General features: G+C 37.7%; 1 long non-coding RNA gene across 1 annotated transcript in view; it reads left to right on the top strand.

The window, feature by feature from the left end:
* LOC123595365 overlaps positions 1-17,427 on the top strand; it is a 221,692-nt gene that overhangs the window by 13,625 nt on the left and 190,640 nt on the right. The window lies entirely within an intron of this gene.

Raw genomic sequence — 17,427 nt, 5'->3', positions numbered from 1 at the left:
TTTGGTACAATTATAAATAGGATTGTTTTCTTAATTTTTCTTTCTGTTGCTTCATTATTGGTTTATAGAAATGCAACAAATTTCTGTACACTGATTATGTATCCTGAAAATTTGCTGAATTAGTTTATCAGTTTTAGCAGTTTTTTGGTTGAGACTTTCAGGTTTTCTCTATGTAGTACAGTATCATGTCATCTGCAAATAGTGAAAGTCTTACTTTTTCCGTACCAACTTGGATGCCTGTTGTTGTTGTTGTTGTCTGATTGCTGTAGCTAGGAATTCTAGTACTATGTTGCATAAAAGGGGTGAGAGTGGATATCCCTGTCTTTTTCCTGACCTTAGGGGAAAAGTTCTCAGTTTTTTTTTCCCATTGACTATGAAGTTAGCTATGGGTTTTTCATATATGGCCTTTATGATATTGAGTAATGTTCCTCTAAAGCCTACTTTGTTGAGGATTTTTATCAAGAATGAATGTTGTACTTTGTCAAATGCTTTTTCTGCATCTATTGAAATAATCTCTTATTGATGTGATATGCCACATTGACTGATTTGCAAATATTGTACCACCCCTGCAGCCCAGAAATAAATTGTATGGGGTCTTGTTTTCAAACATATCAGAAAAAGCCTCTTTGGTAAGGTGATATAAGTACAGATATCTGGTTGACATGAGAAAATAAGACTTGTGTTTATCTAAGGGCAGAGGTTTCTTATTTTGCTTTGGAGAAATGATATATCCAAAGCATACTATGATTCTTGAGGTAAAATGGGAAGTTCTGCATTGTCCAAGTCAATAAAAAGTTTACCCCTGTGCTTTCAAAACAAGAGAAAGAACCATTCAATTTTCCCTAAACATCTGTGACACATTGACTGACCCATGTCCAAGATTAATTTTCAAACAAACACTCTTAGATAACTGTGTTGCTAGGATACATATTCAACTTGGTAAGAAAGTTGTCTCTCAGATCATTGGCTTAAACTATTAGTGATCCAACAGATTAAAAAAAAAATTTTAATGTTTGAGAGACGGAGAGAGGGAGAGACAGAGCCTTAGCAGGGGAAGGGCAGAGAGAGAAGGAGACACAGAATCTGAAGCAGACTCTAGGCTCTGAGCTGTCAGCACAGAGCCCGATGTGGGGCTCAAACTCACAAACCACAAGATCATGACCTGAGCCAAGGTCGGACGCTTAACAGACTGAGTCATCCAGGTGCCCCTCTAACAGATATTTATTAACAGATTAAAATTAGTTTATATGATTGATATAGATTTTGTATCTATGTAACCAAAATAATAAATGTATGTGAAATATCTGGTCCCTTTGATGTTGTGTATATATATATTTTTTAAAGTTTATTTACTTTGAGAGGGGGTGCAGAGAGAGAGGAAGGATCCCAAACAGGGTCCATGCCCACGACAGAGCCTGATGTGGGGCTCGATCTCATGACCATGAAATCATGACCTGATCATGATCATATCCCATCATTGGATGATCATGATAATTGGATCATGATGGTCTGAAATCAGAAGTCGGATGCTTAAATGACTGAGTCACCCGGGCACCCCTGTTGTTGTGTATCTTAATCTTATTTCCTCATTAAAACCAAGTAGTCAGAAGACTGGTTAGAAAAAAAAATGAGACATGCTCTATTGATTTTTTTTTATCAGAACAGTGCAATGGGAAGTTCCTAGGAATCATTGCCTTATTAACCTGTTGGTTCATCAAATTCTTAAATATTTATGAATCATGTAAAGATTATCATGTGAAGGTCATGGAATTCTAGCAAAAGCACTTTAACTAGGTGTATGATCTGTGGAAACAGCCTCTTTCTGGGCCTCAGTTTTCTCACTAGTTCAAGATGATTTATTATGTTCTTATGTATGCCAGGCTCCATGCTTCGTATTAGGGACACAGAAATGAACAAAAGAGCATTGTGAAGGAGACAGATATGCAAATAATTAAAACATGAATGTTAAAGTATACCAGTTTTCTGTTTAAAATAAAAACAGAATGCTAGTGATTAACCTGCCAGGGGAAATAGGATTAGAAAAATTTCAGAGGAGAGATGTTTAAGAATAAAAAAGAGTTAGTGTGACCGAAAAAAAAAAAAAAAAAAAAAAAAAAGGTAGAAACTCATCTTATATAGCTCATTAAGGATAGTTTAAATTTTCATGATCTTCTCAATATACCTTTTGGACTTTTGGAGCAAGACACAGGGCTAGATGCTAATAATATCAACTAACCATTAAAAAGTGATATTCAGACACTTTGAAAACGTCAAAAGCCTTATAAATATAACTCTTCATCATATAGATATTTAAAAATTCTGTTTGGGATTTTTTTGGCCTCATTTATACATTTCCTGCCTGAAACATAGAACTCCCTTTGCCATAAAGTTTCAACTTTTCCTAAGGCATTTGACTAATAGTTCAGAATAATGACTTGATTTTATCTTATGCTTTCATAGCTATTAAGATAAAAAGTTTTGCCTAAGTACAGGTAAGTTCACTTAAAATGTATATTTCCATTTCTTTGACTATGAGGATTCTTGTGAAATACAAAACTAATATCAGCATTTATTTTTACTGCACCATTGACGTGTAGCTTATTCCCTCAAACTGCTGCTTTTGTTTGAGATCTTATAGAATTCACTTTTAAAAAACATAGATCTACTTAAACTACTTCCCAGCCCCCTGCCAAGTTATCAGCTGAAGCATTTGGATCCACAAAGATTTTTTTTTAAAGATTACCCAACATTTTCTCTTATCTTACAATAAGATGTATTCCTTTGGGATGAAACCTTGTTCAGTACTAAGACTACTCAACCAAATGGATTTTTTGGTTGGCTGAACTCGCAGACACTTGGACACATCAATGGAAGAGCCATTGCTTTATCCAGTGACTATATCAAATAGCTATTGTTAGGATGTAAAGGTCTCAGTCAATCAGGACTCAAGAGTCTCAAAAAATTTTTTGATTTCTCTTTAAGAGCTATTTAGATCAGACTTGAGAACACAGGACCACTCTTGTTCAATAAGAGATGAAGTTGGCTAACAGACCAAAGGCTTTTACTTCAATGGAATATGAGAAGAATAGGAGTAGATCTCAGAATAATAGAATTTTAACATAGGAAGGGCCCTTAGAAGTAGCTAAGCAAATGCTCTCACTGCACATAGGAGAAAACTGAAATGTTAAATGTCTTCCAGGTACTCAGCCAGTTTTACCATAAAGGTCCAGGAAGTGCATTTAATGTAGGACTCAAATTTAGGCTTTTGATATTACCTCCAAATCAGTTTACATAAACACACACCAAGCTACAGTGATACCATTGAAATATATTCATCCTCCAAATTTAAATATGCCACAATTTCTATAATCCTGTTTCCTTCACAATTTAAATAGGCGGCACCTTTTTCAATATCCTTTTCAAATATCCTAGAAATTTCCAGATATACATTTGAATCATTATTTTGGTCACTATCCACTTGGAAGTAAACTGAAGATGCTGTCGAAAGGATATGGAGTAAATATGCACAAAAAACATACGTGAAAACATAGCTGCAGGCAAGCTGGAACCAAAAAGTCTTTGGAGCTGTAAAAGATGAGGTCAAGGTAAATCCATGATAAAACAGAGTTGAAAGGAAAGCAAGACTAACATGGTGATGCATCACCCATTAATATATGAGAGCTCTAAATAATCCCTCATGGGTATTTGACTGGAGTGTCAAGGACGCCTATTTTCATAGATACTCCTCTGGAGTACAGAGGGGACTGGATGGCCACTGGGGATATCCGATGTATGTTTATCAAGGCCCTATTGCTGCTGCTATGGCTGCAGCCACATTCACCTGCTCGGGGGCAGGCACAGAATAGGCAGATAGTTGAACTTAACCAATGATTTGGTTACAGTCATAAGAAGCTGGAATGATAGAAAAAGGGACATGGAAGCTGAGGCTATGTGCAGCGGAGAAAGTGTGCTGATGATTTGGAATCCAATCTGAGAAATGAGAGAAGTGAGGTGGAGAAAAAGTGATGACAGCATCAGTAGGTTGGGTGGTTAAAGATTGTTCAAGCAAACCAGAAAGAGCTGAGGGAGCTGTCAAAGAGGGGGACTTTTGAAAATGAGATTTTGAAGGTGTTGCAGTTATTAGTAATATAAAAGTGTAGGGCAAGCGTCAGCAAACCTTAAGCAAAGGGCCGGATGATAAACATTTTCAGCTTTGCAGGCTGTGGGGTCTCTGTCTCAACGACTCACTCTGCCATTGTAATAGGAAAACAGTCACAGACAATAAAAAAAAAAAAAAAGTGAACATGGGTGTGTTCCACTTAAAAATATAAAATCCATCCTTAGTTTGCAGGCTGGACAAAAACAGCTAGTGGGCTAGACATGGCTGTAGGCCATAGGCCAGCCCTCTGGTTAAGGATATAAACCATGGACATAAGTGGCTGAGAGTGAAGCATAAGACATTGGGTATAAGAGATGAAAAGAATTGAGGATTTGAAGAGCTAGAAGTGCAGACGAAACATCTACATAGATGTTAAACTACCAGGAGCAATGACAGGAATTCTGTAGGAATAAGCACTTGAAGCCAAGTGCTAAAATCGTCAATGAATAGGGAGTGAGCAGGCAGAGAGTAGTAGACACCTATGGAAATGAAAGTTGGTATAATGATGAATGTACTTCAAGTATGTGGTGTTTTTTTTTTTCTTTTTATGGTAAGAACATTGATCTGGAAGCCATGATGGGAAGCAAAGACGCTGCCAACCCCACTTAGGCCTAGTGTGATGTGGGAAGAGGGAGAACCAAAATGCTCCACATCCAAGGCCTGCAGGGAAGGTAGTGTCCTTGAGGCATAACCTGGTTTCAAAGACGCAGAAGGCTACAGGGACATTCAAAGAACTTGACGATGCAAGCTCTTTTGTGAATGTCATCCTAGAAGACACAGTGCAGGTGAAGGGCAGCCTGCTGAGAGGTTGGATGGCTAAGGGGCAATGTGGAAGGAGAGGCTGGAAGACTAGGAGTCCCTGTGTCTAAGGAGGAAGGTTGTAAATATGGGGGCAGTCTGTGTGATTTTTTTTTTTTTTTTGCAAGGAAAGATAATGTTGAAGAATAATAGGTTCTAGTTATAGTCTCCTTCTAGATACTGATCTCTTTGGCTGTTATGGGGTGACACAGGCAGTATTTTAAAATGGGATAGGGAAAGAGAAGGGTTTTTCTTGAGGATTGTGATGATCCCTGTTGAGTCCTCTTAGCTCTGGCTGAGGAACCATGCATCCCTTATCATTGTATTGCCAGCGTCTAGAACAATTACTGCTAGTCCATCTGTGTGTAATAAAGACAAATATACAAACAACATTAGTAAAAGGCAGAATAAAAGAAGGGTGTAAGAAATGTACTGATGATGGATGGGGTGCCTGGGTGGCTCAGTCAGTTGAGCGTCTGACTTCATCTCAGGTCATGATCTCGTGGTTGACGAGTTTGAGCCCCCCTTAGGGCTCTGTGCTGACAGCTCAGAACCTGGAGCCTACTTGGGATTCTGTGTGTGTCTCTCTCTGCCCCTCCCCCCCTCAAAAATAAATTAAACATTTAAAAAATTTTAAAAAATATATACTGATGAAGCAATTGGGGAAAAAGAATAAAAAGAATTTTTGATTAAGCATTCAAGAAGAAAATTCAAGAAGGCAATGCCTTGACAGGTGAAATTTTGACAGGGCGCCCACTGTGGCTCTGATGCTGCTACCTGAGTGACTGTGAGGGTGTTTATGTGCTTATACAACCATCTGACAAGAATAGCTTCCAGGCATCCTGGTTACATCTGTGCATGGTCAATCATATAGAATGAAAAGATTTGGTCATTCTCAATTTCTGTTCTTTTTTTTTTTTTTTTTTTTTTTTTTTTTACATTTCCCAAGAGATGAGGAGCTAGAAATAGCCAAATGAGTAAGAACAAATTGAAAGACACAAATCATCTCATCTGTTGTATGCTTTAAAAGGAAGCTGGGGCCTATTTGGAAAGGTATCCAGGATAGAGACATAAAAAGACCTGGCAGATTATTTCTATTATTTCCTCAAGGAATAAGAATCATTTAAAAAAACAAAAACAAAAACACAAAGCCTTCACCTTCCAGACAAGTTTTGGTAAAGTGTCAGTATTGCATAAAGCGCCATGTTCAGTCAGCCTCTTCATAGGTACAATTTAGTGAGCAGAGAGCCCCAGGGCCCTTCCAGATCTAGAATGATATCTTTATGCTGTCAGAGCAGGAAAGTAATAACTCAATGCTTTCCATTTGGATTTGCTCCTTTAGTCTAGTTTTTAATAAAATTATAGCCATAGGCTATTTTTATAAAATTCCCAGGTTGGTACAAAATTACTTTAGCCTTAAGGGTTCTTTCCCACACTTAGATTCACTTTACCTCAGGTTTTCTATCAGTCCAGATATAATGTGTGCTAGGAAATATTCCCTCTTCACAGATCTGAACAAAATTGAAGAAGGAGTTCTGAAGTCCTCATATCAATCAGATATTTCACTTTGGAAGTCTTTATGGATAAAGGTTAATAATGCTTAAACCCCCTGTCCCCTCCTTGGAAAAGTGTGCAAGCCACCTTAAAGAAAAAATACATTTTTTTCCCATCAGTTTATTTGTCTTTATCTTCAATATTATAGAAAAAATTTTCAATATTATAGAAAAAATATTTCTGAGTAATAAATTACCCCTAAATATAACTGCTTAAAATAACAAATATTCATTATCACCTAGTTTCTGAGGCTCAAGAATCTGAGAGCGTGAAGAACCTGGCTGGTTCTGGTTCAGGGTCTCTTGTGAGATTACAGCTTTCCATAGTTGTATGGAACTTTCCATAGGAGCAGCAGATGTCTCTTGGCTCTGCTGAGGCTGGAAGATCCACTTCTAAGCTTATTCATGGGTTGTTAACAGGCCTCAGTTCCTTACTGGCTGTTAGCTGGAGGTTGGCATTCCTTGCCAAGTAGGTCATGTATTTATGACATGGCAATGGCTTTCCTCAGAGCAAGTGATGGTGGGGGGAGGGGGGCAGAGAAAACCCAAGACAGAAGCCAGCATCTGTTATAACCTCATCTTGAGAGTGATGTACCGTCACTTCTGTCATATCCTATTGGTCACACAGACCAACAATGGCACAATGTAGGAAGGAATAGCACAAGGGTGTCAATACCAGGAGGTGGGGATCATTGGGGACATCTTTGAGGCTGGCTATCTCTAATACTAATTTAATTTTAATGTTATGTTATAAAAGAGTCACACATTTTCGCAAATATAGAAACAGAGATTTAGAGGAAATAATTTATGACTTTACTACCCAGAGACAGTTACTGTTGTTACCATGTTGATATATGCATGTCCTTCTGGAGAGTTTCTGTGCATATGTTGATCACATGGTACATAGAAAACTGGTTTTTCTGAATTAAAAATCTCAAATTAATTCTTCCATTACAGACAATTGTTTCATTATATAATTTTTTACTTTTGTCTACAAATGGGACTCCTGCCTTTGTGTGTAAATTACTCACTTGTACTCATGTTGCAACTTTAGTTTCCAAACCTGAATTGCCTGACCTCCGTTGTCCGACTGCAGGGTGTTACGTGGTCAGGAACATTCTCACTGGCTGTAGCAGTTAGTTGTTTTTCATTTTGGCAGAAAACCTTTGGCTGAGCAACAACTACAAGGGGAGGCATTCTGGCTGCCAGCCTTGGGTTGGGGGAATTTGGGGCATAGACCAGGAGAAAGGACGAGCCTGGAACTGGATTAAAAATGATCTGCAAAGGCTGACATGGGTCCACAACGAAGATGAAAACTGAGACACAGGAAAGACCCTCCTTCCCACAGGGCAGAACTAATCTAGTCTTTTGTCTGCATTATTGTTTCTTTGAAGAATCTCTGAAAGAGGCATCTCTAGGAGGCAGCTACCAGGGAGAGAAGCAGGGCCTGCCACACAGCAGCTCTTGTTTTCTCCCATGGTGGTTAAACTTTGGTCAGTCCCCCATCTGTGAAGGCAAGGCTGGTGGTGAGGTGAAAGTCATGGAGCGTATGCCATTTCCCACGGATATTTTGCTTTTTTGCTTCTATTTTTTTAAAATACTTTTTCTGGTGGGGTGCCTGGGTGGCTCAGTCAGTTGGGCGTCTGACTTCGGCTCAGGTCATGATCTCGCAGTTTGTGAGTTCGAGCCCCTCGTCGGGCTCTGTGCTGACAGCTCGGAGCCTGGAGCCTGCTTCGGAGTCTGTGTCTCTCTCTCTCTCTCTGCCCCTCCCCTGCTGGCACTCTGTCTCTCTCTCTCTCTCAAAAATAAGCATTAAAAAAATTTTAAAAATAATTAAAAAATAAAATACTTTTTCCGGGGGGCCTGGGTAGCTCAGTCGGTTAATTGACTGACTTCAGCTCAGGTCATGATCTCTCAGTTCGTGAGTTGGAGCCCCATGTCCGGCTCTGTCAGCTGACAGCTCAGAGCCTGGAGCTTGCTTCAGATTCTGTGTCTCCCCCTCTCTCAGCCCCTGCCATGTTCATGCTGTCTGTCTCTCAATACTAAATAAATGTTAAACAAAAAATTTAAAAAAATAAAAATAAATAAAATAAAATACTTTTTCCTCATAAAAATAAAATTGCACTTTTTATAACATATATTAATATTAACCACTGATACAGTATTAACAGCTACTATTATAAAATTATTTTAAGTGTCTTGTTTAATCCAACCAGCATGTTGGGTGTTATTATCATACCCTCACTACTACAGATGAGGAAAGTGTGGCACAGAGTATCAAGTAACTTGCCCTGAATCACTGAGCTAGGAGTGGCAGAGTCTGGCTCCCAAGGGAGTACCCTTAGCCACTCCACGCTAATATTGCCTCCCAGTGTGTCCCAGGTACTATGCTAAGCAAGATGCATATATTCTGTCGTTTCATCTTTATACGACACTATGAGGTAGATAATATTTTCCACATTTTGGAGATAGGGAAACTGAAACACAGAGAAGTTATTGGCCAAGCTCCCATGGCTGATAGAGGCAGAGCTTACATTCAAACCAGCATTCATCCAGGCTTCCTTTACTGCTCATAGTCTCATATTCCCAGAGTAAGAGAACAAATTATTTTATGCTGAGCAGCAGATACATAGACAGTACTTCACATTAAGGGGAAGAATCCCATGTGAATTAAATAGGAAAAAAGAAAAAAAAAGGTTTGAACAGAGCATGCCAACTAGATTTTAAATCCTTGGTTTAATCATGACATGATTTCTTAATTTTTCTTAAGGTTGACGTTAAGTCATTTTGGGTTTTTCACAGATGGGTGACAGAGAAGATGTGAAGTGTGATTGTGAAGTAGCGAAAGTTACTTCTGATCATCTAGAGTTATCAGCGTAACTCAGTAAATATCGAAATGTAGATATATATACCACTCTCGATGCAGAATTTTCCACAGGCATGCAAATGTACACATAGGAACATGTGAATATACACACGTATAGACACACTGAGGGCACACAGTCTTTGGGCCGGTATATATAGAATAAATTTACTGGCAAGTAAATCTAATTGTAAGTTCTGTGTTTGCCTACAGATATCCAAGGAGAGGTAGGCACTGGGTAATAAATACTGCTATTCCTATAATTCTATGTCGCATTCATATAAAAGGAATTTAAAAGCCTTCACAAGTCTTCATTAATGAACTGAAGAAGCAGATTAAGGTTCTTTGTAATGGCATATAATTTTCTAATATTTTTGCTGAATGCTGTGTTTATGTGATCATACTTGAATATTACTATGTTCGATGTTTTGCAATATAAGAAAATACTTGGAATAAACCCAAATCACAAGAAGGACTAGGGATTCATTCCATTTTCCATTCTGTACTTGGAATAAACCCAAATCACAAGAAGGACTAGGGATTCATTCCATTTTCCATTCTGTTTTTTGGCTCAGTTCTTTCCAAACATGGAAATAAACAGCTTATCTGAAACAAAAATGTTGACCTTTCTTGGAACAGGTTTTGTCATTGAACATTAAAGGTTCACACAATTTCCTTTCTGAAAGACAGACATATACTACAAGATCTGTTTGAATTCTTCCATCCAATGAAGCCTTAAATGGGTATAATTTCAAACAATACGGCAGTGATCTAAGTCGGGCTTTGGGAGAGGTTTTGCCACTATCTTCAAAATTATACCTCTTGGGCAGGCAATGTCTAAACTGTGCATCAGTTCTTGGATCTATCAGCGTTTAAGAGAATTGTATTTATTTTTTTTTTTCTTCACTTGTGGTGGCAGAGGCAGGCATAGCATTTGAAAAGTGAACAAATTAAAATAGCTGTAACAAAGTGAGAAAATTGGCAAAATGTGGAACCAACAAAAGCTAACACGTGTTTTGTTCAGGCAAGCCAAAATCTCTAGGACTAAATACTCTTAGCATTCCTAATTACATCTGCTCTGACAATGGTGAATACTCCCCACAGAGAAGGATTTTCCTCTTGGGGTCTTAGCGATGCCTTGAGATTTGTGCTACCAAGGTGACACCCACATTTGATATCTGGACTGCTAGAAATGCTCCTGCCTTTTCACACTCCAGTCATGTAGCTAAGCAAGGTTATTGGTGAAACTTCAACTGAAATCATTACCTCTTTTAAAACAAATTATGAGCCAAGATTCACTACAAGAAAGCTACTAAGAGAAAGTGTAATTGTACCACAATACAGAACTCAAAGAATTCCACTTGCTTGTTTGGTTCTTAAGAAATTAAAAGTGGGGCACCTGGGTGGCTCAGTCAGTTAAGCAGCAGATGTCAGCTCAAGTCATGATCTTGCGGTCTGTGCGTTCAAGCCCTGCATTGGGCTCTGTGCTGACAGTTTGGAGCCTGGAGCCTGCTTGGAATTCTGTGTCTCTCCCTCTCACTGCTCCTCCCCCATTCTCACTCTGTCTCTGTCTTTCAAAAATGAATACATGTTAAAAAAATTAAAAAAAATAATTAAAAGTTCAGGTTTCTTTTATACAGAGTAGAAAGAAGTCCATATTATTATTTTTAAAGAGCCAATATACTTAGAGAAGAGGTTACATCTACATTATCTCAAGGGTAAGAGTAGTCTTCCTTTCATTAACTACTAAAAACTAAAGAACATTTTGTATACTGAATCCTCTGTGTGGGCACCCACATTATAATGAAATGAAACTCTTTATTTTTTTTTAATTTTTTTAATGTTTTATATTTATTTTTGAGACAGTGAGAGACAGAGCATGAATGGGGGAAGGGCAGAGAGAGAGGGAGACAGAGGATCTGAAGCAGGCTCCAGGCTCTGAGCTGTCAGCACAGAGCCCGATGCAGGGCTCGAACTCACAGACTGCGAGATCATGACCTGAGCCGAAGTCGGATGCTCAACCGACTGAGCCACCCAGGCACCCTGCAAACACTTTCTTTAAACCATTTTTACAAACTTCAGTATGAACAACTCCTTTGAAAGTCAGCTATCAAATGTAGTTAGAAGTTGTGACCTCCCCCTGGGTCAATAAAATGGTTACACTTAAGATCTGCTAGCTCTTTACCTACTAATCCCATTTTCGCTTGGAAGATGAGCCTCATTTTGTTAAACAGAGTCTTGCTTCATGTCAGGAAGCTTGACCTTTCCTTTCTGTTTCCTGTTTAAACTGGCAAATTTCCTTATGTCCATACTTGAGTCAAATACCCTTTGCCCTCTGTATTATTTATTCCTATCAACCATTCTCTTCCAGTTTATTTCCTGAGTTTCGTGAAATATTTGTCCAGCTGTTTCTAATAACAGCCTTAAAAAAGGACATAAGCTACTGCTCAAATGTGCACCTGCTCCTAATATGGGAGTGAGTCTGGGCTCATTGTGGACCCAGCTCTCACAGCATCCTTCCCGCTACATAGATGCTCCATTTCTTTCACACAGGCTCTGCATTTCACTCCTTGTCTTCTGACCCCCCTTAATGAGTATCAGATATTTAATTAGTAAAGCCATACATTCAAAATTTAACTTTTGACTTTTTGTCATACTAAGAAAATACAAAAATGGAACTTTATATAAGATAATGCAGTCCACAAAAAGTAGAACCACATTATTTTAGTAAAAATTTTGAAACCAAAAATCACTCTATACAAGCTCTGAAATCCATGTATATATTCTAAATAATAAAACAAAATCTGCGTTTTTTCTTTCTAATTTTATGGGAGCTTACACTAATTCCAAAAGAGATAATTGTGAGAATGAATTTAATACTGCTTTTTAAAGGTACTTGAAGATTCTGAAATGGAAAGAATTCTCTAGGAGCATTATATAATTTTAAAATATAAAAGTATAGGACATCTTTTTTTTTCAACAACATAAAAATCTGGCACCTTAACAAAGGAAAAACAGTCTATCAAGTTCACTGGAGATGTAGTGAATACACATTTTGACTGAATGTTGAATGTTCAAATGTTAAAATCAACAGTTGGCCAAGATGGGTATCATAATATAGAAAAACATGTCAAATGCAAAACAAATCTGAAATGTTACTAAATAAAGTTTAGCTCTTGAGATTTTCTTTATAATTTTAGTAATCGCATTTGGAAGCTTGACATTATAGAGCAGAAGTATTTTTCAGCATTGGTGGCTGGTATATTTTCTCCTACGGTAATTATATTGCATGTTAGACTAAATAGACTTTCATTTTCAGCTGAGATTAGTGGAGGAGCAACTTCCTTTGTTTAACTCCTACAATCTAGGGTACAGCTGATGTAATAATGTGACCAAGTTATTAATACCTACCCCCCAATACGTCTGCCAAACTGTAACTAAGTTTCCCACCTCTTTGGCTTCTGGACTAGAGGGTGATGATAAAGCGATGTTGATGATGTGACCCCACAAACTGAAGCTCTGTATCAACACTGAACAAGATACTTCCTGAATATTTTCAGAAACAGTCTTGCAATTGTGAATCTCACTTATATTTTTATATCTAATATTTTTCCAGTCATTGTCTGCTTCACAAAACCTCTTGAGAAAAATGTGTCCTTAAACCTGGGATGAAAATTTTGGCAATAGAAAAATATGACTGGCTTTCAGGATAGTGAAATTGTTCTTGAATTTCTATCTGCCACTCAAGTTTCTGTCTCTCACTGACAAGTACTCCTGGAGAGGAATGATGGAGTGATAGGAGGGTCTGTCCATCAGGTAGCATGTAAGAAATACATCTCATGATGTATTGGTTTGATTTCTTCCCCAGGTTTCAGCAGAAGAGAACTTTGCAAGCAACCATTAGTTTTTCCTATATCTGCAAAGTATGTAATGAACTTGCTTTCTTTGCTCAAGTAGCCTTTGAACATGTGATGGTTTTAATTCTATCTAAGTTGAACATCTTAAATAAGTGCAAGATAAGGTAGTTTAAAATACCTTAATAACCTGTAGCCTGGTTTTGGTGAGGTAGGTTTTCATTGCAACCTTACGCTTCACATTGATTACCAATATTTTAAATTAAATATTCAGATTTTCATAATAAATCCAAGATGGATAGATACATATCCGATAAAGAAGTATAGTAAAATGTAAATGGTAGAAGCTAGGTGATAGGTACATAGTGTTACATACAGTGTTACTGTAATGTTTTTTTTAAATCTTTCTATATGTTTAAAAATGTTCATAAATAGGAAAAATAATAATTCTAAAACAACATAACATACATCATAGACCAGGATCTCTGGGGAAGGATCAGGGATGGGGTAAAAGCTTGGATAAGGCAGTTTCCTTCAGTGGGAGGCCAACTCATGGGGAAGGACTCAGCGATGAACCTCATCAGTCCGTTCTCCTGGTTTCAGGAAGAATGAATGCCTCAGTGATGTACCACAGTGTCCATTGCATCTTATTCATATCATTAATGACATTAAAATGACTGTGAATGAAGGTTTCCTGCATAATCACATATCCGTTGATCATACATGAGTTCATATTCAGCTGAAGCCACAGTAACACCATATTTGGCTAGTACCCATTCCAGAATCCAAACTTTGGTACAACCTATGCACAACAGCATTTGAAAAGATCTATGATTTTTTTTCCCAAAAAATCAACGTATAAATTAAAAACAAACAAAAAACCCCAACTTAGTACAAGTTAACAGGAATGTATTTTAACTGACTTGGGAACAGCTAATAGAAACTGCTGTCTATGTTCACTATGAAAATCCCCATGTTATTTTTCCCTTTATGATTGAGTCATCATGTTACACCAAAGTCCAATTAAATGTAGACATATCAGGGTTGATCATACAAACTTACCAACTAAAGTATACCATTAAATATATTTATTTAGTGTGAGAGTTGCCATTTATGACCACTCTGATGGTCATAGAACATGAACAGAGGTGAGAAATGTGCTATCATTGGTAGCTACAGTATTGTGTGTGAGATTAGAGGTCATAACTCAGACCTCATCATTTTGACAATTATGCTTTGACTATAGTGGCCACAAAGATGAGCCAGTCTGTCTTTCTCCCTCCCTTTGTTCATTCATTTGTCCCTTCCTTTCTCTCTCTATCCCTCTCTTTCCTTCCTCCCTCCCTTCCTTTTTCATCCCTCCCTCTCTTTCTATTATGGTAAAAAACACATGACTTGAGCTCTATGCTCTTACCAAAAATTTAAAGTGTACATCACCGTATTGTTAATTATAAGAACAATGTTGCAAAGCAGATCTCTAGAACTTTTTCATCTTCCATAACTGAAATTTTATACACATTGAATAGCAACCCCCCATTTCTCCTCCATCCCAGCTCTTGGCAACACCATTCTACCTTCTGCTTTAATGAATTTAACCCCTTTAGATACCTCATACAAGTACAATCACAGAGTACCTGTCCCGCTATAACTGGCTTATTTCACTTAACAAAACATCCTCAAGATTCATTCATCTTATAGCATACGACAGGATTTCCCTATTTTATGGCTGAACAATATCCCATTGTATGTATACACCACATGTTGTTTATCCATTCATTTATAGGTGGACACTTAATTTACTTCCACAACTTGGCTATTGTGAACAACACTGCAATAAACATGGCAGTGCAGATCTCAATATTTTTTCTTCAGTTTTTCTGTATAAATAACAAGAAGTGGAATTGTTGGATCATATGGTGGTTCTGTTTTTAATATTTTGAGCAACTTCTATAATGTTTTCCATGGCAGCTGTACCATTTTGCATTCCCACCAACACTGCACAAGAGTTCTAATTTCTCCACAAGGAATGATTTCTTACAACAGTTTTGTTGTGTTGACTTCAAATTGATTCAGTGAATCCAGATATTTATTGGGTAGCATCATTGCTAAGAGCCTGATCATCCATCCTGGTGTATGGCTGCCCTAAACATCTCCAGGTAAAAGAAAATGATGGCTTTCCTTTGCTCTGTACCAGAGCGTATTATGAGGAGCCATGGAGTTGTTATCACTAGTCAAAGAATCACTGATAAAAAAGTTCAAAATGTTGTAGTAATCTGTGTATGGATTTTTTTTCCTGTATTATGGAAAGGCAAAAGAGGAACCATAACTTTAGATGTATTGTCTTAAAGTGAAAAGACATATGTGATGGGTAACTCTGTTAAAATTGTTGCTAATAGCAGAAAAGGGTATGCAGTGTTCCTGATGAGACTGTCAACAGGGACTTCCATCAAAATTAAGAGATATTTTTTGAGCACAAAACAGCTGTAAGCTCCATTTAAATCACTGTGGAATGGTGTGACTGAGATGTCAGTGAATTCTGAAAGAGCACATGTTATTTCTTCCTTTTGTGATTGAGTCACTGCCTAACAGAACAGTCCAATTAAACAAGCTGATGTTCTGGGTGTTACTTTAGTCTGAGAATCACATTTGGGAAATAAGTACAGGGTCATCGCTAATGAACATCACCTACCATACTGTGTGCTGTGTAAGATCCTTCTATCAGTGTTACTGACATTTTGTGCCTGGGATACCACAGTACTGGTGACAGTTTGGAAACAGGATGGCTAGAACTCAAGAGACTAAGTCAGTAGGCACACTGATAATTGCCAACTGAAATGTAGTCCTGGCTTGTTGATACAAAAAGATTGCCCCAGGCATAGTGGAATTACCTTGGACCTTCCACCATCCTTGAAAGAAAAATGCTACTACAAGCATATAGCTTCTCTTTCAATGTATAAATTATTCTTAATCTGAAAATGGAGTAAAGGAAAAACTCTGAAATGACGTTATTTCTGAAGCATGAGGGTGAGAATTTCTGAACAGTGGCTGTAACTTGGGACTGCAGTAAAAGATAATGAGAAGGGACAAGCAGGTGCTGAGCATAGCTGCTTAGGATGAATGCTCAGATTGAAGCCAGCTTTCAGTGGGGAAAATCTGAAGAACTGACAATGACCAAAAAAGGTCTGAAGAAGGAAAAATTAAAGAGTAATCATGTGAGGAAATGTTTTTAGCAGCCTCATTATATTCAGAAAAGGAGGTGGAAGCTCCACGGGTAACACAGAGCTACCATTACACATGTGAGCAGTGATTATAGGGTTCAGGTTTGTTTAAGATACCTCAGGGATGAGGGAGAAAGGGTAGATATTCTGTAATGGAATCTGCTGTATTGCTCATTTCAGTGTTGGCCTGATAAATGTTGGGTCCATTGAAAGAGTAATTTTCTTCTTTACTATTGGGAAAATATAATTAAAAACAAGATCTCCCAACCTGTAAAACCTTTCCACAAAGGCAGCCAAGAAAACAGTTTCATGATTGAATAAACATGAGAATATGATGCACATCACAGGCAACAACTCACTGAGATATCACAAAGACAGAAATCTCTCCCTTTTATAGAGTTAAGCAGATAGGACCCATTACATTCTCAAGATAAATGACACCTAATGCTCAGGTAAGAGGACATGACAGCACCATTTGTCACACAGTTAATTCTAGATTCATCTCATAATTGGGGTGACCATCTTATGGTAACAAATTGACTTTATCCAGAAGAAAAATAAACTTCTCATGTCTTTATGGTAGGAGTTAGTTTTGCAACTCGAAGCAAGGGCACTGAAATTACACTCCTACCCTCCCACAGAAACTGGGAGATGGGAGTATTATCTCCTTTGATGTTTATATTTCAAAGAGACTGTTCTCAGATCCTTGAGTAACACAGCCTTGTGTCCTAAAGCAGTCAAAAGTCCTATTTTTCAAAGACACTTACACAATTTAAGAGAGGGGGAAGTAAATACAATTACAAGTTATCTAAAGTAAATGCTCTAAGAAGTGAAGATAAGTCTGCTACATTATTTTTAACAGGGAGAATTAGCCTGTATCTTCAATTTGTACTTCTCCTTACGTTATTCATGAGTAACATTTCTGGCAAACTCCATCCTCTGGCACAATAGCTCTTGATATTTCTGAGCATTATGAGTCATT

The sequence above is a fragment of the Leopardus geoffroyi genome, chromosome B1 (genome assembly GCF_018350155.1).
Source record: "Leopardus geoffroyi isolate Oge1 chromosome B1, O.geoffroyi_Oge1_pat1.0, whole genome shotgun sequence".
NCBI classification, from domain to species: Eukaryota; Metazoa; Chordata; class Mammalia; order Carnivora; family Felidae; genus Leopardus; species Leopardus geoffroyi.
The sequence above is the reverse complement of the archived record's forward strand: the minus strand, read 5'-3'. Positions and strand labels throughout refer to the sequence as shown.